This window comes from Erinaceus europaeus, chromosome 1 (genome assembly GCF_950295315.1).
Source record: "Erinaceus europaeus chromosome 1, mEriEur2.1, whole genome shotgun sequence".
NCBI classification, from domain to species: domain Eukaryota; kingdom Metazoa; phylum Chordata; class Mammalia; order Eulipotyphla; family Erinaceidae; genus Erinaceus; species Erinaceus europaeus.
This window is the reverse complement of record NC_080162.1, coordinates 36592484-36617253: the sequence shown is the minus strand read 5'-3', so window position 1 is coordinate 36617253 and position 24770 is coordinate 36592484. Positions and strand designations below refer to the sequence as shown.

The 24770-nt window shown below is 43.2% G+C and overlaps 1 protein-coding gene and 1 long non-coding RNA gene across 3 annotated transcripts in view; one reads left to right on the top strand and one right to left on the bottom strand.

Annotated features, from left to right (window-relative positions):
* LOC132535518 (uncharacterized) overlaps positions 1 to 24770 on the bottom strand; it is a 251918-nt gene that overhangs the window by 152967 nt on the left and 74181 nt on the right. The window lies entirely within an intron of this gene.
* Positions 3132 to 24770, top strand: part of ZNF831 (zinc finger protein 831) — a 150116-nt gene continuing 128477 nt past the window's right edge. The window contains exons 1-2 of one of the 2 annotated variants that reach the window (XM_060181397.1): positions 3132 to 3180; positions 4148 to 4290. The gene's annotated coding sequence lies outside the window, so the exon portion shown is untranslated. Of the gene's footprint in view, positions 3181 to 3734; positions 3796 to 4147; positions 4291 to 24770 lie in introns of those variants that run through there. The other variant, XM_016190863.2, reaches the window with a different exon arrangement.

The following is a 24770-nucleotide window of genomic DNA, read 5'->3' as shown; positions in this document are numbered from 1 at the left end:
TTCCTTATTCTGTTTTATTGACCTATGTGTTTATCTCCATCAATACCACTGTCTTGATTACTATAAAGTCTCAATATTAGTATTCACTCTAGTGTTTTTTTCTTTTTTAAAGTCATTTTCACTGTTCTAGTTCACATATTTCCATATAACTCTAAGAACAAAATTAATATTTTACTTAAATTGGCTATTAAAATTCAATTAAAAGGGAAACACAACTGTTAGGGATGTCTAAATTAAATTAAAAATTTAACTGCTGCAACCAAAAAGCTTCATCAGTGTACCATGAGACATGATCTTCTGAGCTACCAGATTGGCCCGCACATCTTCTCACAGTACCCCTGTACTGGGAAAGGGGTCCTGCAGAGAATGATGGTCATTCTTGTTTTAGGACACTGACATGGATCTGCTTTCTAATCTGGTGTGACTCAGTGGTGCTCTTTGACTCCACAAGAGTTCATCTATAAGATGATTTGCAGCTATGGGTTGACCTATAGGGTAATTCTGTCCATTTATGAGGCCATCTATAGATCATGTGAGACAAGCAGATCTCCCAATCACCAAGCAGTATTTCATAACAGTTGTAGAGTATAACATGACTTTAGGTCACACAGAACCAGAGATGGATAACACATTGACAAACAGAGAAGCTACTCCCATTTAAACAGTCTGTCATGATGAATAGGTCTTAACATCTGGTACTTCCTAACTCCTTTTCAAAAAGAGAGGTGGCCTCAGCTTTAGTTTTTGATCAGAAATATACTCCAGCTAAAGCTTCATAATATTGTTCTGTTTCCTTCGTAGTTTTTTGTGTTAATTAGCGTATGCATAATTCCCCCCCACCCCTGAATAGTGCGCATTACATAGGAAAGACTCAAATTTTAGCCAATGAAGGACTGAATTAATAGGATGTTCTTTTCAAAAAAAATTATTTTTCTCCTCATTACCCTAACTAACTTTATTTATTTTGTACTTCTGGGGCACTGCACATATGTAATGCCACCACTCTTAGGGCAAATTTTCATTCTTTTTATTTCATGTAGAGGGAGGGTGGGAGGGAAAGAAAGTGTGGGAGAGGAATATATATATATATATATATATATATATATATATATATATAGAGAGAGAGAGAGAGAGAGAGAGAGAGAGAAGAGAGAGACTATAGTACTACTCTGCTACCTATGCAACTTTTTTGGTACCATGTTTCTTTCATGAAGCAAGGTTGAGCAAGGGCTCAAACCTAGAGGTATCACATTTTGTAAGGCTCATGTTCTACCAGGTGAGCTATCTCCAAGCCCTATTCTAAGTCACTTTAGACCTTAGATAGACAGGGCTTTTAATTCTCTCTTCATCATGTTGGTCCTAGGGCCAAGCAAAGGACTGGCATGGGAGTTATCAAATTCACGGCCATCACTTTTCCTGGTTAGTTAGCAGATAGATGAATGAAGACATGGAAAAGTCAAGAGGGGTAGACTGTCCTCATTGCCTGTTTTGTCTGTGGAAGGAGTTAATGTGACTGGATAGGTTTGGCCCTGTTCCTTGTCCATGTCAGAAACTTGGTTTAGCGTCTCTTCTTTGAAAGCTTCTTTGCAAGTACACTTGTCCTTGCATAGTACCCAGCAAAGATCCTCTCTTCCTTCATTCCTGAAATCGGCCTTCCCCTTGCACCAGTCACAATGAGTCTGGCCCCACCTGCCTGTCTGGAACTCACTTCCACCTGGGACTTTACCATTAGGAGAAGACTTTTTCTGAACCTAACCCCGAATCTTACCTTGGAGGTCCTACTGGAGTTAGGAAAGGCAAATATGGAGTGAGAGAGGTACAACTCTTCTTTGAGTCTGAGCTTTCATTTCACTTTATATTTTATTGGGCCTATAATAATTTGCTGTGTGCCAAGAAACATATTGTGAGCCTGACTGATGATTTCTTTAAAAGAAAACCCCCAACCAGGCCGGACGCATTAGTGTTGCCAGCACTACTGTTACCCTCCTTCCAAGGAAAGGTCAACAAATAATTTAAGCTTTGTTTAAAGCTTCTTTAATGGATTCTATAAAATGCTCTAATTATCAATGATTATCTGTCGAAGCTCATGCAAGCTTTTTAGAGCTTTTCTACCCCCATTTTACTATGTTCACACAGAGTTCAAGTTCTCTGATGTATTTAAGCAAGAGGAGGTATTTTTCTTTTCTTTCTTTTTCTTATTTTTTTTTTTCAATCATGTAATTGGAGTGTTTATAAAACAGGCAGGCTCTCTCTCCTTTTGGTCTGAAGAGGAGAGATTTTACTCTGTTTTCCATCTGTTTCCGTCTTGTCACCCAATTAGAAATTCAGTGCCATTTAAATGATACAGAACTCTTTTTCCTTACCAAATAAAGCACTGCTTTCCCACTGACTCAGAGTCCACACCTACATGTCTCATTTGAGCCCACTGAGGGGGCATGGAGGACCATTCCAGACTAGGTGGCCCAGTTTTCTGGGACTGTTGATGTTGGGTCTGGGTTATTGTGGAGGTTATAGGAGATTTAGCAGGATCTGTATGTAGTCTCTACCCACAGAATGTCAATAGCATTGTTACACAAAGGTGCAACCAAAAATGTCTCTAGGTATTGCCAGATGTTTGGGAAATAAAACCAAACTTAGCTAAGAACAGTTGACTTAAATCCATTTTCAGAAGAGGCCAAGGCTTGAAGGGTTTGCCCAAGGGCCTGAAGATGATGATCTAGAGAGGAAGATGTACAGTAATGACTCACAAAAGTCCAAGAATTCAACAGAGAGCTACCTTTTCCTCTCCCACTCTCTGTTCACTGTTCCCACCTGCACTTGACTCCAATTATTCCCCACATGAATGCCCACATGTAGAGAAATCTTGTCTGATTTCTGTAGTGTGGCTAGGTCACTTTCAAATCCTTGGTTGATTCTGGGCCATAGGCAAATCCTCTCCTTGGACTGGAGAACTTAAGTAGGCACCCCCACAGGGTAGAAGAAAAGATTCTCTGACAGTCCTCACTCCTCAACCCTGAGTAATCTACTGACTTCCTCAACTTTCCCTCTCATGCCAGAACTGTGGTCCCAAGTTCAGTAATAACCATATGGGATGGTGAACCCTGACTGATTTTGTCTGCTTTCTCTTATTTTCATGCTGGACCAATTAATATGGGTCAAGTCACCATTTCCAGGGACCAGGTATGAATGTTTGTGCATATGTGGATGTGTGTACATGAGTATGTAGTCACTGGTTGTGGTAATATTCAGGAAGAGGGGAATTCTCACACATTTTGAAAATGGTGGCTTATGCAAGTTAAACAGGATTCTTCATTACAAAACTTCTTGGAGTCTTTTCCTGCTAATGTGCCCTATACTGTCTCAAAACAGTGAAGGATACCTCACTTCCTAAAGGAATATGACCACAACACCCTTTTTCCTTTTCCCGGAGTACCACATGTCACTGTACACTGCATATTATTTGGGAAAAGTGCCACCCAGGTATGAAAATGCACCCCCATAGACCTTCTGGTGGCCAATTCTAAGGTGGTTTTGAAGCCAGAATGGGGAAGAGATGGCCGAATATAGGAGCCCAAACTGTCTAAGAGTGGTGGTCCTCAGAGCTGGATGTAGAACAAGATCCTGGGGCAGAGGGAATCTTTCTCACCCAAATGCTCAGTCATCCTCAACACCATGCTGGACATCTGTATGTTCTGACTAACCAGTTCACAGAGCTGGTCAAGAAGGTGATGTGGCTGGAGGAACCTGCAGGGGCCCATGCCCACCCACACTGTGCTCCTTTGAACTCCAAAGAGGGTAGGTAAAAGGGGACAGAATGCAAAAAGAGAAAGGAAAACAGAAGTTTCCATTTGTGCCGGATGGTTTTTTTTTTTTTTTTTTTTATCTGTTTGCAAATGTTCAGTGTAATGGTTTGAAACCCAGCCGTGTAGCTGCCGCCGCCCACACACAGAGCTGCAGTGGCAGTGAGCTTCAGCAGGCAAACCAGCTCACCAGCGTCGGCCATTAAACCCGAACCCACACCAGGGCAGGCTGCACACCTACCCCCTGGTGTCCCTCTGCCACCCCCTACTGCCCCAGCACCCCCCCTCGACACCCACCACCCTCCACACACACAGTTTTGTTTTTTTTTTTCCTTTCCAATTTCCAGCACTCGGTTTTCTCTAGAGAAGGCATAAAGAGAAGCAGAGGCAGAGATGGGACTAGCAGGGAGATTACTCCTGCCTCATCGGATCCACCGGTTTTCAGGAGAACGCGGCAGCCCCCACCTGCCTGTGGACTGACCACTGAAAGGTGAGAGAGGTCTTTGTGATTTCTTTATGCACCTGCAGGTCTGGGTTGCCAGGCCAGAGGAAGGGACCTTAATCATTGAGCCTTGTCTGTTGCCTCCCGACTGATTCTATCAGGCAAGCATGATGGATGCTCTCTTCCAAACACACGCAGTTCTCTCTGACACAGTCCCCCACCTGGCCCCTCTGAGGAGCTTTGGAACCCATTGCTTTTAACCCCCTCCTGCACCTTGCAGCACAGTCTTCTGAGTCTGAGATGTGGCTTAAGGTCTGACCCTGCCTTTGGCTTGACCTGTTGATTTCCAACTGTGGCTACTGACCCTCCCTCCCTGGAATGAGAACTGACCCATCCTTTTTGGGTCATATGGGTTGGTTCTCTATCCAGGGACTTTGGGAAACCTGTTTCCCTAGTGGCCCCCAAGCCCGGTAATCAGAAGCAATCAGACCCAGCTGTCCAGCTAATCTGTATGAAATAGGCTTCCTTCCCAGTAGAAATCAACAAAGTTTAAAATAGAAGGGACTGTAATTGGAAACGAAGCTATAGAGTCCTGTGTGTGATGCAACAGGCAGGAACATCCGCATAGAAAATATTAAATACAAATTACATAGCTCACAACCATGTGAGCTAGGAAAATAAATGATTTCCTTGCTTATTAAGCATGTTTGTGGGTTGGAGGATAGCCAAGTAGGGACATCTCTTCTAGAAGGTTGAAGCTTCTAGGCAAGAATGAGAGAAACAAGAACAACAAAGATGGAGGTAAGGGAGGGGAGGCCATAATGTAGAAGAGAAGCAGATAAAAGCGCTCCTAACTCTGCAGCAGGGGATGAATCAGTTGGCATAGGTCTATTTTTAGTTCCCAAGATCTGCTGTTACATTTTGCCTAGTATTAATTAATGTCACAGGCATGATTCACCCATGGGTTCTGAAGGGCCTTAACATGTCATTCAAAGTGGGAGGCATGGACTCTCATATATGGGTGCTCCTGGGTGTTTTGGGGGTCTGGCATCTGACACAAACATGTGTCTGTACTGTTCCAATCTCTGACCTTGCCCTCTCCGGGTGTATCCGTTAATCTCCTGGCTCCAACCCTTGGATGTCTGGCCTCTGGCCAAGGGGGAGTTGTGATTGTTAGGCATTGTTTTTCAAAAAGGAAAGGCCATGCAGTCTGAAATTGAGGGTTGGGGGGAAGATGTTGGATCATGCCTTGGAATAAAAAAAAAAAAAAAAGTAAAAGGCTTTAGGGGCAACATTACAAAGAAAGAAACTCCAAAGAGGGCTGATTTTATAACTGGGGGACATCTTCCCATGTAGTTTAGACAAAAATAGTACACTATTTTAGCAGGATCTAGTGACAGGAATGGGGTTGACGAACTATTGACTGAAATTGTGCGTCAGTACAATTAGGCTAAGTACTCCTATAAGCCTATACATATTTCAGGGCTGAGGCTATAAATCTGAAGAACAGTTTAAATTCAGGAGTTATCAAAAACATGGTGCCTTATTTTTGGAGGTGATAACTGAGGGTAACCAGCTTGGGCAACAGGCAGGCACAAAGAATGGAAGGCCAAATGGTAGCCAAACAGTTGGAATAACTGTTTTGTACACTTGCAACAATTACTAGATCAATAAGAAAGTGTGAGTACATCATGGTCCATAATTAGAAGAGACATCCCTTATACTCTCTTAAATTATACAGAATATTCTCCCAGTATCCTAAAGTCAGATTTAGTCACTGACTATTAACTGCTTAGTGCCATTTGTCAGGGTGCTCAAAGATTTCATTTACTTCATAAGTCATTCATGTTTGGCCCATCCAAGACAGGGGCCCGGACACTTGGTGTGAAGAAATGGGTGTGTAGATAGTCTCTGATGATCATTTGCAACATTCATTTTCAAGTCTTCTGGAAGCACAACCATCACTGAACTTCTGAAGTTCCTATGAAGGATCAGAACCACTCGGAGAGGGGATCGGCAAACAGGGTGATGATCATGGGTATCAAGATGCCACGGAACTCAATTCCTTCCATTCACTCAACTCCCTATCTGAATTGGGAATCCTGAATTGCCTCAGTGGGACATGTGTGGGTGAGTCCCACAGTGTGATTCATGCCATGCCCGCTGGCACACTGCTGATCATGTCCCACACCAGGGCAACTGCAGCAGGCCACAGCTGCCCTGTTCAGAGGTAGGGGACACCTGTGTTCAGCCCGATTAAGAGCTCAGGAGAGGGGGAGCCAACTGATATCACTTCAGGGAGAACGAGAATCTCTAGTCTTTTCCAAGTCAACTACTTCTGTGGCCACAGACATAAAAAATGGGTGCTCTTGATACACTAGACAAGAGAGGTGGCTTTCAGGATGTGGCTCCTTTGCTTGAGACCTGACCAAAGTGATAGTTTCTTCTGGTGTCTGAAATCTAGAATACTTGTTACTGATTTTTGATTTCTTCATGCACACAGAAGTCTTATGTGAAAGACTAGATGAAGGACTCTTCATCAATGAGCCCTGTCTCCTTGGTTATCAAAGCTCCCATCTTAGAAGTATCATTGTCTAGTGTTGTGCTCAGGAAGGATGTCCCTGAATTTTTCAATTTAAATCTTCATAGTGTGTCTTCAAAATCTGTGTGATCCTCATTATTTTACAGAAAAGGAAGCTGAATCATATACATTTTACTTTGTGTTTGCTAGTTAATCTTAACCATGTAAACATTGCACATTGTACTCCATAGCATAAACCTTGATCTTTCTACAATATTAATGACCTTTCTCTGAAATGAAAATTTGAAGGGACCTTGTCACTCATGCCCTTTCTGGAAGGACTTGGACTCCAGGTAAAGTGGCTTGAGCTTAGCCTATTGGAGGCATAGAGGACAGAGTTCTAGATTCAGAGCAGATATGTTCCATGTGGGAATTCTTGTGCCCAAGACTTCTGCACATGATGGTGACTCTGAATGAGTAGTAGAATCTCTTCAACACTGCACCTCCCCAGCTGAGTTCCCCAGTATCAAAAAGGAATTGGGCCTGCCATGGCCTCTATACTGTGAAGGGTCCAACTGGAGTGTATGCAGTGAGAAGTGTGGGCAGAAGGCTAGCAAGGACCCTCTATCCTAGGGAGGGGAGCCCCCTCAGATCCACACTCTTACTCTCAAGCAGAGGCAGTCTGCAACCCTCCCTGCCTGCCTCTCCTCTTCCTCTGTGACCCACCATGGGCCTCACATCCTGTGGGGAGTCCTAGAAACGGGCTATGTTGATGAAAACACACATACCCTTCACCACAGGAAACACAACCTCACGTTTGAATGATAACCACTGGCCTCCTCACAGACCCCAAAGAGGAACAGATTTTAGATTTTTAACTAAATTAGGAAACACATGTCCGCCCTCCCTCCTCTCTCTCTTCCTTTCTCCCTCCTCTCTCTCCTCCATCCTCCTCAGCAATTCTCAGTTTACCCCATGGGCCACCTCTGCCCTCTCTTCCTAACTTACATTGGGAACTAGACATTTAGGAAATAAAGTCTGTGCTCCCCTGGGCTTAGGTAAAAAGTGAGAAAACAGGATGTTAATAATAATAGAAGTCAGTGGGTCTGGGGGTCACAAACTACAAAATACAGGATGCCCAAGTAAAATGTGAATTCCAGGGGTATATAATGCTTTTTATTTTTTTTAAGTATAAACTCATCTCAAATATTGCACAGGCTACACTAACATATCATTCATTTTTTTCTTTGAAATTTACATCCAACTAGTTGTCCCATAGTTTTATATATTTGCTACAACTAGTAAGGGAGCACAGGAAGCCTACTAAGAGAGTCAGAAATATATCTAAAAACTTCCATGCTTCACCATTAGACTTGTCTTCTGATGATAATGAAGTCCCAGTGGGCACTTTGTTCCAGAGAACATGAGACATTTGATGTATGGGATGGTCTTAGATTCATCCAGTGGAAGTTTGTCATGATTTATGTTGTCTAGGGTGGAGTGGGGGAATTGACATCCAGAAATTGAGCTTGGCTGAGTGGTTGAACATGATGATGGCATTGGGCCAGATAGTGTGGACCCCAGTGTCTTTATCAGTGACTAACTGAATGGCCTTGGACAATTGCCTCATCTGGCTTAGCCTTCTTTTGTCCACCTATGAGCAAAGGTGACAACATGTGGAAATGGTGTGTGTGATGACTTCTCTCCTTACATGGAGGTCTGGGGAGGCAGGTTGCATACTCCTGGGTACTCATACTAACTCCAGGCCTGTCTGACTGCAGAGTACTTTCTGGAGTGGGTGGGGATGTGGCACCAATGCTGAGGGAAGCCAGGCTCTGGAGAAGCAGTAATCACAGGGTAGCTGGGAATGCTCTTTGTAGTGATGGCAACGGCTGTGTGTCAACACATGCAAATTATATGCAAATACTCTGGACCCAGTGAGGAGGTTCCACTCCTTGGACGGGAGACCCCCCAAAAGCCTGTGAGTTTCTGGCTTGTGGGGGTGGGTGGGTACCAGACCTAGTACTGCTGGCCCCAGGGGTCTGCGTTTTAGTGTGTGTGCACGTGGGTCAGGCAGGAGGGTGTGTGTGAGGGAGTACAGCCACGTGCTCTCCTGACAGAGATGTGGATGCGAGGGGGCTGGTGTGGAGGTGGATGCATGAGGCTGGGAGCCTGTTGATGTGTGCGTGACTTGCCACCTTGATCTGTGAGCTCCCAGTCAGCCACATGCCTCCTGTCTCCCAGGATAACCTTTCCCAAGGCACCCCTGGCATCTTTCTCTGGAGAGGAAGTGGCAGCTGCAGTTTCTGGGCATATTCCTGCTGAGATGCCCAGGATCAGAGACTTTAGCCTATCCACAAGCTATACTAATATCTTTGGGGTGTTTTGGCTCTACATGCCCTGTTGGGAGCACCTGGTACTTACTTCTCAGAGGGTGGGGAGGTTATGATGACCCCTGCCTGACAGATGAGTACACTGAGACTTTGAAAGGTAAAGCAACCTGCCCAAATCTAGTAAGTAACACACTAAGCCAAATGTCAGCCTGATGTGTTACTAACACCCTACTCTGCAATTTGACCAGATGAACGCTGCCAGGTGACTCAAGAAGAGTGCAAAAACCTGGATCCTGTGCATAGATTTTTCTGAAAAGGGAACAGTATTTTATTTTGAAAAGTGATGTAGGGAGATTTACAGTCTTTGAATGGAGCTGGTTTGGGATTTCTGCTCTTAGAGTTAATTGGGTGGATTTCAGATATTATTGCCAATTGAACCTCATGTATTGGGAGATATTCTTCAAGAGAGGAGGACACAATCTAGATAACAGTGATGGGGAGAGGGCTGCCCACAGCTCCCTCTCTTGTCTGATGGAGGAAGCTTGGGTGAGTGAGTAAGCATGCTGGTGTTATGAGGCCAAGTAGACTGGTCCTAGGTGTCTTCTCCAAGACTAACCAAGTGGTCTTAGGCAATTTCTCCACTTGCACCAGGCTCTTTTTCTCTGCCTATAAAGATGCAGGTGTGATGTCTGCTTCCCTCACATTGTGCTTTGGAGTTGTTGCTGACCTGCCATCCAGTTAGCTGAGACTACCATCTCTTGTACATTTGGACCTACAGCAATACAGAAAGGTGGCACTCTCTTTCGAGGATCTAAGTCTCCTGTAAATCAAACTAAATTCATCACAAGTAAGGTTGCTAAAGGAACAACTGAAAATGAGTCACAGAGAATGTGTCCCTGAGGTGCAGGGTGGAGGAATCACTTCTGATTGTATAGACCTTGGCAAAATTTCTGCCATGTTGGAAGGTGGACTTTGGCCATGAAGACCTTGGGGTAGATTTGAATTAAAGCTGAAGGAACAGCAGATGTCTGTGTGTGGAGGGAATTCTAGGCACTGTTCAGTTGGGATGGAGGAGTAACAAAGTCATCCACCCTGGCTGGGCAGCAGGTTTGGAACCATTGACAAGTTAGAAAGTCTTCTGTCCCATGGTGTTTGCATCATTAAATATGTAATGATGCATTTAAAAAAGTCATTAACTTATTTTATGAGGGAGAAGGAGAGTGCGATAACAAAGAACCATTCTGTCATATGTGGTGCTAGGGATCAAACTAGGCTCTCACGTTTGCAAAATATACACTCTATCTGCTGAGTCACCTCCCCAGCCACAGTCAATGATGTTTCAAATTGTTTAATTATAGTTGAAGCAAGAACAGGGGTTTTTGACCTGGCCAGGGAACAGCATCTGTTAAGGCTTCCACAAGGATGTGAGAACTTATGCTGAGGGTTTAGCAGGAGGCAGAAAGTAGCATGGGAAGGAAAGAGCACGTCAGGCAGGCCACAGACATGGCTTCTGGAGGGGCCCACATGGGCAGGGGCTGAAGAAACTGGAAGGCCAGTGTAAAGCCTGGTGCGGAGCACAAGGAATGAGTTTAGAGAGAAGTTGTATAAATGGTCAGAAGGCAATACCCACAGGATCTTGCAGGCTGGAGGAGATTACTTAATTCCAAGAGCAGTGGGAACCCATGAACACCAAGGCACTGTAACTATATAGTAGGGATATGTATTTGAGAAGGCTCCTCCAGACAATGGAATGGAAAATGGATTTGTGGGGGCTATTATGAGAGTAGGTAGCTGAGAATTTCTAGCCATGATTACAACAATTTGATTGAATTTCTTCTGCGTTCCCACCACTGTCCCTAGCCCAGCAGGCTTAGTGGCTCACTGCTTAGAGCAGGGGATGCATTGCTAGCAGGCCCTGTCCCTGAGGTCACAACCCCACTCCTGCTTGGCTTCTTCACCATCTTCCTCTAGAGAGCACAGGCACTGACTCCATTCCCACACTGAGTTCTTCTCATCTGAGCCAAGTTCTGTGCAACTGGGTCCAGAGAGATCAGAAGGGAGTCAAAAAGCTGTTAAGCATGCTTAGGACCCACTGCCTGACTTTTGTGAAGGTCAAGGCCTACTTTCTGTTTGGCTCTCCTCAATGGGCTGGGTGCATCTTCATGTGTTGGGCTAGACTTTCCAGGGAGCAGAAGGCTTGGCAGGGGGAACAGATTACTTCACCGAGGAAGCACGTTCCCAGGCACACAAGGTGAAGTGTTTAATTGTGCTGGATGTTGCCCAGACGGCACTGGTCCTGGCTGCCAGGAACTGATCCAGAGGCTGAAAGAACTTGTCTGATTTTCCAAGGGCCCACCAGTGCATCCCATGAAGGGCAAGTCAGTGTCGGGTCATTTCTGCCATGCTGAAGCTACTGATCTGGCATGGCCTCTGTGAGGGGATGACTACCCTGTTGCTTGGAGTGGTAGTGAGTTCTTTCATTGGAAGAGCCTACATTTGCTTTCCCAACACAGCCAAGAGACTTCCTTTAACATTTGTTTACCTGCTGGGAGCTAGGCAAGAAAGCTATTAGCTGCTCCATCTCTCCAAAAACTGCACAGTGTATGAGAGAGTAGACATAGATACTAATCATTACCACACTGTCTTAAGTTATGGGAATGAATATGCAGGGATCCCAGGATTGGGGAAGACCTCTATGCCTGAGTGAGTCAGGGCAAGTTGTGTAGAAGGTAGAACAATTAACAGTCTGGATCAATTTTTCTCCCTCTGCAGTCACAGAAGCATACATCCAGGCCTAAAACATCACCATAGATGCACACGTGCATAATTTATACCTTGGTAAATGCTAGACTGTGTGTGTAATCATCTAGGAACCTATGTGGTCCCACCTCAAGGAAGGAAAGTCATAAATCACAACAGTATTGGGAATAATTTATTCTGTTTTTTTCTTTTCCTCCTTTTTTTTTTTTAAGATTTTATTTATTTATGAGAAAGATAGGAGGAGAGAGAAAGAACCAGACATCACTCTGGCACATGTGCTGCAGGGGATCGAACTCGGAACCTTATGCTTGAGACCTCAAAGCTTTACCATTGCACCACCTCCCGGACCACCTTCTTTTTATTTTTATTAGATAGGACAGACAGAAATTGATAAGGGAGGAGAAGACAGAGAGGAAGAGAGAAAGACACCTGCAGATCTGCTTCACTGCTTGTGAAGTGACCCTCCCTGCAGGTGGGGAGCTGGGGGCTCGAGCTGGGATCTTTGTATTTTGTACTGTGTGCTCTGAACCTGGTGTACCAGCACTCAATGCCCTGTTGATTTTTTTTGTTTGTTTAATTGCATCTACTTTCATTTCACAGTAACATCAGTACTATTCTTCGTTAAGCTGAAACAAAACAAAACACCACTTTGTCACTAATCTTCATGTTTCTTTCAGTTTCTTTTCCCACTTCAGTGCCACATATTAATCTTCTTAGATTAAAATTTCTCCTGTGGCCTAAGAAGCTCATCATTTCCCTCTGGTTTTTTTTTTCTTCTCACGACACTTTCTTGTCTGCTATTATCCAGACACCTGATAGTCTTCTGCTGACTTGAGCTTGTCAGGCTAGTGCTCACCACAGGGCCTTTGCCTTTAACTACTTTAACTACTCCTTCTGTCTGGAGACCCTTATCTTCAGTTTTCACCTAGAATAGTCCTTCTTTCTTTCCTCAGGGATACACCACCCCGCCCCACACTTTCATAGATGGTAGGAAGAGAGAAGGAGAGAGAAAGAGGAAGAGAGATACCTACAGTACTTCACCATCTGCAGGTGGGAACCAGAAGCTTGAACTCGGGTTGTTGAGCATGTAACGTGTGATATACTGGGTGCACTACTGCCCAGCCCTATAATTGCTTCTTTTTATTATTTACTTGTGATTAATAATAGGTTATAGAGTACAGTTCCACACTGCACCCACCCACCACCAAAATTCTATGTCCCTACCCTCTCAACAGTAACATCATAGTTCTTACAAAATCTTAGACACAGTTTCCTAGCTTCTATTATTTTTTTCCAGAATTTCATGTATATCAGATCTCTAGATTCCACATGAGTAAAATCGTCCTGTAGTTGTCTTTTTATCTCTACTTATTTTGCTAAACATAATCATCTCCAGTCCCACTTATTTTGTCCCAAATCACACAATGTCATCTTCATTCATTACAGAGCAGGATTCCATCAAGTATGTATTTTATAACTGTTTTTCTGTAAATTTTATTTTATTTTATTTTATTTATTTAAGAAAGGATAAATGAACAAAACCATAGGGTAGGAGGGGTACAACTCCACACAATTCCCACCACCCATTCTCCATATCCCACCCCCTCCCCTGATAGCTTTCCCATTCTCTATCTCTCTGGGAGCATGGACCCAGGGTCATTGTGGGATGCAGAAGGTAGAAGGTCTGGCTTCTGTAATTGCTTCCCCGCTGAACATGGGCGTTGACTGGTCGGTCCATACTCCCAGTTTGCCTCTCTCTTTCCCTAGTAGGGTGGGTCTCTGGGGAAGTGGAGCTCCAGGACACATTGGTGGGGTCTTCAGTCCAGGGAAGCCTGGACGGCATCCTGATGGCATCTGGAACCTGGTGACTGAAAAGAGAGTTAACATACAAAGCCAAACAAATTGTTGAGCAATCATGGACCCAAAGGTTGTAAATTTATTTATTTATTCCCTTTAGTTGCCCTTGTTGTTTTATTGCTTATGTAGTTATTATTGATGTTGTCATTGTTGGACAGGACAGAGAGAAATGGAGAGAGGAGGGGAAGACAGAGAGGGGGAGAGAAATATAGATACCTGCAGACCTGCTTCACCACTTGTGAAGCAATCCCCCTGCAGGTGGGGAGCCGGGGACTTGAACCAGGATTCTTACAGAAGTCCTTGCACTTTGCACCACCTGTGCTTAACCAACCCACTGTGCTACTGCCCGGCTCCCTGTATTTTATAACTTCCTTAGCCAATTATTTGTTGATGGGCATTTAGGCTGCTTCCAGTCTTTGGCTATTGTGAATAGTAATGAATATAGGGGTGCACATGTCCCTTTAAATTAGTGTTTTCATTGTCCTTTGAATAAATGCCTAAGAGTGGTATGGCTGGATCATAATGTAGTTCATTTTTTATTTGTTTTTCTCCAAACTGTGTTCCAAAGGGGATGCACCACTTTGTATTTCCACCAGCGGTATCATGGAGTTCTTTTTTCTCCAAAACCTTGCCAACAACCATTATGTCCTGTTTTGCTGATGTACACCATTTTCAAAGGTGTGAAATGGAATCTCAGTGTAGTTTTGATTTGCGTTTCTCTAATGATAAGTGAGTTGGAACATTTCTTCATATGTCTGTGGCCCATGTGTATCTGTCTTTTCTTTAGAAAATTGCCTATTAAGTTCTTTGGCCCATTTTTGCATTAGATTATTATTCTGATTTTTCCTTTTGTTGGACTGTAGTTATTTATAGATAAGTTTGGTACCTGTTGCTTGCCAGCCAGGTGATGTGCAAATACACTTACTTCATTTTTAAAGTCTAGTTTAGTTATAAATCTCTCTCCCTCTTTTTTTTTTTTTTTTTTTTTTTTTGCCTCTGGGCTGTCACTGGGGCTTAGTGCCAGCACTACAGATACACCACACCTGACAGCCATTCTTTTCTTTTCTTTCCTTCTCTTCTCTTTCTCTTTTCTTTCTTCCATTTGATTCAGTAGGACAGAGAGAAATTGAGAGGTGTGTGTGAGAGAGAAAAGCAGATACCTGCAGAACTATTTCACTGCTCATGAAGTGTCTCTGATGCGGGTAGGGAGTGGGGGCTTGAACCTGGTCCTTATACATAGTTCTATGTGTGCTTAACTGGCTGTGTCACTGTCCATCCCCCATTAAGGTAAAATTACAGTCATTAGAGTGCAAGATCCATGAGAGCAAGAATCTTATCTGTATTATTCTCCCTTAGTCCTTTGATATGGAACAGAGCTTGGAACTTGATTTGTACTAAAGTAATATTTTGTGAGTGAATAAATAGCTGCTAAATGCCATTTCCTGACACCTAGAAAGGGTAATATGCTCTTCTTCTTTTTTTTTTTTTTACAATTCCCACCGCCCAATCTCCATATCCCACCCCCTCCCCCGATAGCTTTCCCATTCTCTATCCCTCTGGGAGCATGGACCCAGGGTCATTGTGGGTTGCATAAGGTAGAAGGTCTGGCTTCTGTAATTGCTTCCCCGCTGAACATGGGCATTGACTGGTCGGTCCATACTCCCAGTCTGCCTCTCTCTTTCCCTAGTAGGGTGGGTCTCTGGGGAAGCTGAGCTCCAACATATTGGTGGGGTCTTCAATCCAGGGAAGTCTGGCCGGCATCCTGATGACACCTGGAACCTGGTGACTGAAAAGAGAGTTAACATACAAAGCCAAACAAATTGTTGAGCAATCATGGACCCAAAGCTTGGAAAAGTGGAGAGGAAGTATTAGGGAGGTACTCACTGCAAACTCTAGTATACTTCTGCTTTCTTACTTTGGTGCCATACTCCAAACTCAGTCAATTTCTGCTTTGCGTTTCTACTTCTTTTTTTTTTTTTTTTTTTTACATGCATAACATTCCCCAGATTCCCATTTAGCAATACAACCCCCACTATTTCATTCATCATTTTTCATGGACCTGTATTCTCCCCACCCACCCACCCCAGAGTCTTTTACTTTGGTGTAATACTCCAATTCCATTTCAGGTTCGACTTGTGTTTTCTTTTCTAATCTTGTTTTTCAACTTCGGCCTGAGAGTGAGATCATCCCATATTCATCCTTCTGTTTCTGACTTATTTCACTCAACATGATTTTTTCAAGGTCCATCCAAGATCGGCTGAAAACGGTGAAGTCACCATTTTTTACAGCTGAGTAGTATTCCATTGTGTATATATACCACAACTTGCTCAGCCACTCATCTGTTGTTGGACACCTGGGTTGCTTCCAGGTTTTGGCTATTACAAATTGTGCTGCCAAGAACATATGTGTACACAGATCTTTTTGGATGGATGTGTTGGGTTCCTTAGGATATATCCCCAGGAGGGGAATTGCAGAGTCATAGGGTAGGTCCATTTCTAGTCTTCTGAGAGTTCTCCAGACTGTTCTCCATAGAGGTTGGACCAATTGACATTCCCACCAGCAGTGCAGGAGGGTTCCTTTGACCCCACACCCTCTCCAGCATTTGCCGCTGGCACCTTTTCTGATGTATGACATTCTCACAGGAGTGAAGTGATATCTCACTGTTGTCTTGATTTGCATTTCTCTGACAATCAGAGACTTGGAGCATTTTTTATGTGTTTCTCAGCCTTTTGGATCTCTTCTGTGGTAAATATTCTGTCCAAGTCCTCCCCCCATTTTTGGATGGGGTTATTTGTTGTCTTGTTGTTGAGTCTGGCAAGCTCTTTATATATATTGGTTATTAAACTCTTATCTGATGTATGGCATGTAAAGATCTTCTCCCATTCTGTGAGGGGTCTCTTGATTTGGGTAGTGCTTCCTTTTGCTGTGAAGAAGCTTTTTAATTTGATGTAGTCCCATAGGTTTATACTTGCCTTAGTCTTCCTTGTAATTGGATTCGTTTCATTGAAAATGTCTTTAAAATTTATGCGGAAAAAAGTTCTTCCAATATTTTCCTCTAAGTATCTGATAGTTTCTGGTCTAACATCCAAGTCCTTGATCCACTTGGAATTTACTTTTGTATTTGGTGAAATACAGTGATTCAGTTTCATTCTTCTGCATGTTTCAACCCATTGTTTCCAACACCATTTGTTGAAGAGACTCTGCTTTCCCCATGTAATAGTCTGGGCCCCTTTGTCAAAGATTAGATGTCCATACGTGTGGGGCCTCATTTCTGGGCTCTCAATTCTATTCCACTGGTCAGTGTGTCTGTTCATGTTCCAGTACCAAGCAGTTTTGATGACAATGGCCCTATAATACAGTTTGAGATCTGGGAGTGTGATGCCTCCGGTTCTGTTCTTTTTTCTCAAGATTGTTTTGGCAATTCTAGGTCTTTTCTGGTTCCAGATAAACATTTGTAGCATTTTTTCTATTCTAAAAAATGTGCTTGGGATCTTGATGGGGATAGCATTAAATTTGTAGATGGCTCTGGGTAATATATTCATTTTGATGATGTTAATTCTTCCAACCCATGAACATGGAATATCTTTCCACTTCTTTGTGTCTTTTTCAATTTCTTTGAGTAGTGACTCATAATTTTCAGTATACAAGTCTTTCACTTCTTTGGTTAGGTTTATTCCTAGATATTTTATTGTTTTTGTTGCTATAGAAAAAGGAACTGATTTCTGGATTTCAATTTCTTCTAACTTAGTGTTTGCATAGATTATTGCCACTGACTTTTGAATGTTAATTTTGTAGCCTGACACCTTACTGTATTGCCTGATGATTTCCAAAAGCTTCTTGCTGGATTCCTTAGGTTTTTCCATGTATACTATCATGTCATCTGCAAATAACCTTTTTTAAATTAGTATTTGTTTTATTTATTTTTTTGTCCTTGCTTTATTTCCAGTTATCTTGATTATGCCTCATACAGTCTATAAAGGGTAGTGTAGTAGTTCCCTCAAGTTGAGGAAGAGAGGGAGCAAAGGAACAGGCTGGAAAAGTCAGACTACTTTTCAGTGAGCAAGAAAGAGGGCATGGCAAGCTACACTCATACACCAGTGTTTTTGCCCTCACACATCTGTACAAATGTCAGTGATTAGACACTGTGCCTGTAACACAACAACAAAAAAGTAGCAGCTAGAGTGTGTGATGCTATGTGGGTGGTCTTCAGAATAATCTTTTACCAGGGCTAGGAAATAGCTCACCAGGTATAGTCCCCACCGTCCACTACAAGGAAGCACTTGCAAAGGGAGGATGTTTCATGAGCAGTGGAGCAGTGCCATGGTGCTGCTTTTTCTCTCTCTGGGTCATTTACCCTCTCTGTCTCTTATCTATATAAATAAAAAGAAGAAAAAGAAAGAACAAAAGAAAGAAGGGAAGAAACACAAGGAATCCACCAGAAGCAGTGGAATTGTGCAAGCACAAAGCCCTGGCAGGGGAAAAAAAAAAATCTATGATCTTTAAAATAAGAGAATGCAAGCTCAGTTGATTTTAGCTCAGGTAATTGGAAGTAAGTCCTACACTTTTGTACCCGCACTTGACATTGCTGTGTTAGATGATGCCTACAGTGACTATTGCTCTATATTTCAGGAACCCTCATGTGTTGGGAGTGGCAAGGGATGAGTTGGGGCCCTGATGTGAAGGGACAAATTCTCCCATACTGGGAAGATTTTCTTTTGTAAGTGCGGGCTTGAGATAAATGCTAGAAACCTCCCCTAGAGGGCATAAAGTGGTGATAAATTTAAGGAATGTGGTGAGTTGGGAACATTCTCTGGTACTCAGGCAAAGACCTTAAAATTCCCAGGACTTAGGAGCAAGTCTGTCCAGGAGCTGTAGATGCTGATCCAGGCACTGCAGGAGAGGAGAATTGAGGTCATGTGTATTCTTCCCTTTGGGTGGGGATGAATTCTGAACTCTGGCTTTGGAGGGAAATTGGTTGGCTTACAACTTGAGCTCTGCATCCTTCCAAAAAGGATTTGGGGGACTTACAGTAAAAACACACCCAAAAGAGAGGACAGTGAGAAACAGAGCCAGAATGTGAGATCAGAGGCCACCAAGAGGAAGAGAAAAGCAAATCTCTGGGAAGGGCCAGGGTCTCTTAGGCCAAGACTTGGATAAAAAAAAAAAAACTTCCTTTGGTTTCATAAGGACAAAAGGATTCTTGGCTTAGAGAAGCAGCTGGCAGAGGCCAGTATACAAATCTGTGTTTTAATATGTTTATTGAAATGTTGCAGCATATTGTTTTTGTAAATATATCCAAAAGAGGTCAATTAGTCAAGCTCCCAAGTGGTGAGGTGTGGTGGGGTCTGAGGCTGCCATTTTGTTCCCTCTCTGGCCCAATAAACTTTTTCCCTTAAAAATAAATAAAGAAAGAAGATTTCTTATATAAGAAGATTTTGAGAGTAGGAGGTGGGGGGAAGCAGGTTTTTCTTGCTATAGCTGGAATGTAAAGCTTTTTCATTCTGGTCTAAAAAAAATGAATCCATAAAAACAGTGGGGTGATGCCAACAAAGTCACTTCAGGTGCTGATAATGATGTTGTTTTTATACATTGTAATTGAAAATCTCATGGCCAAGTGGTCCAGTGCCACACTGTGTCTCCCAAACTGGAGAAACAAAATACCCAGCTCCCCCCATCCCCCTCAAGTTTTATTAGCCACCTGCATACGTTCATAGTGTGTGATTGCCAGGGTGATAGTTTGCGTAACTGAACCTCAGAAGGCAATCATCAGGGGTAGAACATTGGGTACAATGGGCCTTTCCCTCAAGTGTCCCAATTATAACTGGATGGGACTGGCGGCAGTTTAATGTAGCTGCTGGGGACTTCTTTCTTCTGGGGCAGATCGCAGGTGTGGTCCTAGTCCCCAAACACTCTATACTGGGACATGGGTTAAGGATAGTCTGGAAGAAAATATCTGCTGATTTAGTAAAGCCTTTCACTAAGTTTTGCCCTCTTCTCACTGAACCACCTTCTGAAATGGTCATGAATATCTCTGTTTCCTCACTCCCATTTATTCCGGAGAACCCAGTTCATCTCTGTTCTTATGAGGTAACAAAAAGAATCAAGTCTGAAGAGCTGACAAAACAATCTGCTGGCATTCCCTACAGATTACCTTTTATAAAACTACATCGACTTATTTGATATTTTTCTTCTTGTTGTTGATATTAATTTGGGTGTTGGGGAAGCATTCCACCACTGCACTGTATCCCCAGCCCCTAGGTTCTTTAACTTTAGGTGGGACTATTTTTATACATTTTAAATGACTTTTCTTTTTGGAACCATTTAGAGTTTTTAGGAAAGCTGCCAAGTTAGCGTAGGGAATTGCCACTGATCTTCCTCATTTGCTCTGTCAAGATTATCTTGAGTGGGGGTTGTCTGGATGGAGGTGGGCATTGTAAGGTGAAAACTGAGCCCCAAACCTTTATTTGGCGTTCAGCAGTCTTTCCACAGTGTTCTGTCCTAGAATGTTCTCTTTCTTTTCTAGGATCCAAGATAAGGTTAGGTGCTATTTTTTTGATAAAGCCTTTATAAAAGTATGCTATTTAGAGAGCTATCTGAATAGCTATTACAAAAGTGCATGATGGCCACATCAGTTATTATCATAACTCAGGAAAAAATTAAGTGATAAACCAATCTGAAAAAACACTTTATAACTATAAATGAAGATATGCAGTGGATAATGCAACTGTGGTCAGGGCTCTTCCCTTCACAGACCCCCTCAGGGGAAGGGTGTGGTTCAACATTCCTTATCAAGCTTGTGACAAAGTCCTGGATGGGCTGGACAAAGACTCCCAACCCAGGGCCCCTGCCACAATTCAACAGAACCTCTCTCTATGCTAAAGGAAGGAAGGAGGAAGGAAGGAAAGAAGGAAGGAAGGAAGGAAGGAAGGAAGGAAGGAAGGAAGGAAGGAAGGAAGAAAGGAAGGGAGGGAGGGAGGGAGGGAGGGAGGGAAGGAGGGAGGAAGGAAGGAAGGAAGGAAGGAAGGAAGGAAGGAAAGAAGGAAGGAAGGAGGTGGTGGTGAAAAGACAAACTCTCAGTGGGAATAAAGTTTCCATTTCAATTATTCAGCTGATCCCTGACCCCCATTACCATGTATAATCAGAACCTGGCTGGATGTATCATTTTAGATAAAAACATTGTTGAAGTGGCCCCAAGGACGTGCAGACAGATAATTACATGGGGCACTGATGCAATTACACTTCAGGGGAGGCACTTTTCTGTAGGCAGAGAAATGAGAACAACCATCAACACAATGTTCCACATCTGTGGAGTATCTTTTCTAGAGGGACTCAACAGGTACAAGTCATTTCTCATCACACAGAGATTGTGATTACAAACCTCTTTGGACAATGAGGGATGAGGAAAGCTGCTCAGAAGATGTTGGCTGGGAACAATGTAGGTTTTTCTAAGGCAGGGATTGTAAGTCTGGTTTGGGCTCTAAAAAGTGAGGGATTTGATGGGCTATTTCTGACTTTGTGCTAGGTTCTGTGACTGGTGCTACGTATTCCTATGCCCATCATGGAACAAAAGGAAAGATTGGAACAATCACCCATGACATGGGACAGAGAGCTCTGAGAAGTGATATTGGTAGTGGTGTGGTGTGGGAGAGGGGACATGCAGAACCAGAGATGTATTGTGAACATCCCTCTCAGGGGAGTGCTGTTAGGAAGGGGTCCTCTGCCTTAGATGGTCTTGGTTCCTTAACAAGCACATTCAGCCATTCTCACAAAATTACTAAACACACACCTTGGGGACAGTGGTACCTTGCTAGATCAAGCTCAGTGCTTTGAACAGGCCACTGAAGGTAGGGAAGAGCAAGTGAGGCAGCAGGCTGTGGGGAGGGACAACTCCTGGGGATGAGCCCAGAGAGACTTATTTTACAACCACTACTAATCTGGTTCATCATCCTGCTCAGCCCTGGGTGCTCTAGGAGGCTGCACAGAGACTAGCATGCAGGGATCTACTACAGATGGTCCCTTCTCCCTGCATGCCTCCTTCTGCCATGTGACTACACATCAGAGGACCAGGGAAGACCCTAGGATGACCCAAAGCCAGGGGAGTCAAAGCCAGGGGAGTCAGGGGAGTCATCTGTTCCCCACTCAAGATAATCTTGACAGAGCAAATGAGGAAGATCAGTGGCAATTCCCTACGCTAACTTGGCAGCCTTCCTAAAAACTCTAAATGGTTCCAAAAGGAAAAGTCATTTAAAATGTATAAAAATAGTCCCACCTAAAGTTAAAGAACCTAGGGGCTGGGGATACAGTGCAGTGGTGGAACACCCAAATTAATAACAACAACAAGAATCAGGGTCATTTTTTTACAACAGCAAGGATCCCAGTTTGAGCCCCAGGCTTCTACCGGTAGGGTGGTCGCCACACAAGTAGTGAAGGAGGTCTGCCATATCTTTTTCTCTCCCTCTCTTTCTTCCCCTCCCCTCTCAGTTTCTCGATGTCCTATCTGGAAAAAAAATGGCCACTGGGAGCAGTGGATTCATAGTGAAGGCAAAAAAAAAAAAAAAAGAAAAACAAAAATTTTTAAGAAAGAGAGGGAAGAGAGAAAGGAAGAGAGACAGACTCTTCATAACTTGCAAAGCTTTCCCCCGAAGGTGGGGACTGAAGATTTGAACCAGGATCTATGAGTACTATAACCTTTGAGTGTTCAACCAGCTGCCCACCACCCATTGCCCCCCCCCCCCATTTTATTTTTAACCAACACACAGCTCAGTTTTGATCTACTGTGATGCTTGGGATTGAACCTAGGATGTTAGAGCCTCAGGCATGGAAGTTGTTTTGCATAACCATTATGCTGTCTCCCACACTGCCAGTCAGTCATCCCTTTGGTATGCACTATGTGGCTTTCAGCTTGCCTCTTGTGGCTATATCCACCCATCAAACTCCTTTGCACTTGCATTGCTTGACTTCTTTGTCATTGCCTCACTTCCCCTGGGTCCCCCACAATACTTTGTTTATATGTCTTCTGTGGCCTTTCTATATGATTTTGATTTATAAGTACCAAGAAGTCAAAACTGACTATAGTGCCATGGTCAAGCAGTCATTTACTCCTTAATTGCCAAGTTGTGGAGATATCCAGGAACTCTGTGGGAAGTGAAGGAACTCTGGAGATGTAGCAGTATAGGTGCAAGGAAGTAAGAGAGGAAATCATGTGGGATCTGCATTATTTAGTTCTTTCAAAGCCTACCTCACCCAGCTAGATGAACTTGTCATCTTCCCCACAACCCAGTTCAGTCTAGCTAAAAAATGATACTGTGGTAGTTTATGGTGGTGACTGGGATTGAACCTGGGCATTTGGAGCTTCAGGCATGAAAGTTGTTTGCATAACAACTATGCTATCTCCTCAGCTCTGGCTATTATTATTGATGGTAAAGCAAGGCAAGGTAGCAGCTCTCTCCTCACTAAGAAAACACCACATTTTGGAGCAGAGGTCTAAGGCAGCTAACACAGCAGCACTCCGTATGGCCAGGTCTGCTCTGACTCACCCCTCATTGCCTTTCTTTCCATCAGTTTATATTCTGCCTCTTGCTCCACCCTTGGTTACTCCTGGATTTTTCTTCTTTCAGAGTCAGAAAGTATGGGCTGAGAAGACAGCATAGTGGTTATGTAAAAAGACTTTCATGCCTGAGGCACCAAACTTCCTAGGTTCATTTCCCAGCCTACCATATGCTGGAGATGAGGAGTGCTCTTGTAAAGCAATAAACAAACAAACAACAACAAAACTGGGTTAGAGAGTAGCCAATGGACAGGAGAGTAGAGAAGGAGAACTTACAATGGGCATGTGTAGGAAGCATCCCACTTCCAAACAGGGGCCTTTTTTATGGTTGTCATCTACATGTCATGATGACTCAAGGCCTGAGGATTCTATTTTTTCCCCATGGGATTTATCTCTTCCTGTTTTTCTAAGGGTTGTTTGTGTGACATAAGAAATGTATACAAAACAGTCTACTTCCCATTTCTAGGCCAGCCCAAGTTTCAATTCTGCTTGAGTCTTCTTAGGTTGCTCATGACAGGTGTTTTTCTCTCTTAAACACGGTTGACTCAAAGGTCAAACAATAGGAGGATACCCTCTTGTATGTTTATTTTCTAAGAATTCTCTCTTTGTTCTGAGATGCCACCTATAGAACATGGGCCAGAGGAGGACATCTAGAACCATTTCAACACACAGAAAGAGGAGGGGTGTGTGTGTTCTTGACTCTGAGTGTCCAGTCCTCTCCACCACCCCACTCGTGCCTTTCTGGAACCCTGGATGTCTGCTCCTTCTAGGTCAGTCCATCAGTATTTGAATCAGAGCTTCATTGGCTGAAGAGACAAGACTCTTTGTAAAGGTATGTAACATGCTCCATGGGATACAAATACATAAGATGGTAGTTCTTAGGAAACAAACAGAAAAAAACAACCTCTTCTACTCTGTGTTCTTAGTGATATATTTATCTTCAATTACGCAGTTTGAAAGAAAATGCTACGTAAAACTGGTTCTGGCCGAGTTTAGTAATTCTTCTGTGTGCTTAACACTACTGTTGCTTTTGTCAAAATATTTACTGCAGTTCACAATGGGCTGTCAGAAAGTGGGTCCACAATCCACATTTTACTACACATAAAAACATTGTCTAGAGAAATTTGTTGCTTTGTAACCAGTTTATTTTTTCTTTCCCCCAACAATGGACCTAATTAAATCAAAGGTGTGAATTGGTTAGGAACACCAGTTATGGTAACCCAAGACTTCGGAAAACTAAATGTACAGTATAATCATCTAAATATCAAGGTATTTGATAGAAATACTATTTATGCCAGTTCTACTGATCAACCACCCAAGGGGAACATTTTTCAGTAAGATTTATAAGGGACCATAGACCCTGGATCACGTATTTATATGTGTGTTTAGTTTCCCAGTATCCAAAATAGCTAGGAGCTGGAGGGTATCTCAGATAAGCCCTGGAGCCTGTGTTCTGAGAGTAGCATGCTTCTGCTTTCCCGTAGCAAATCTTTCTGTAAGAATGAAACCA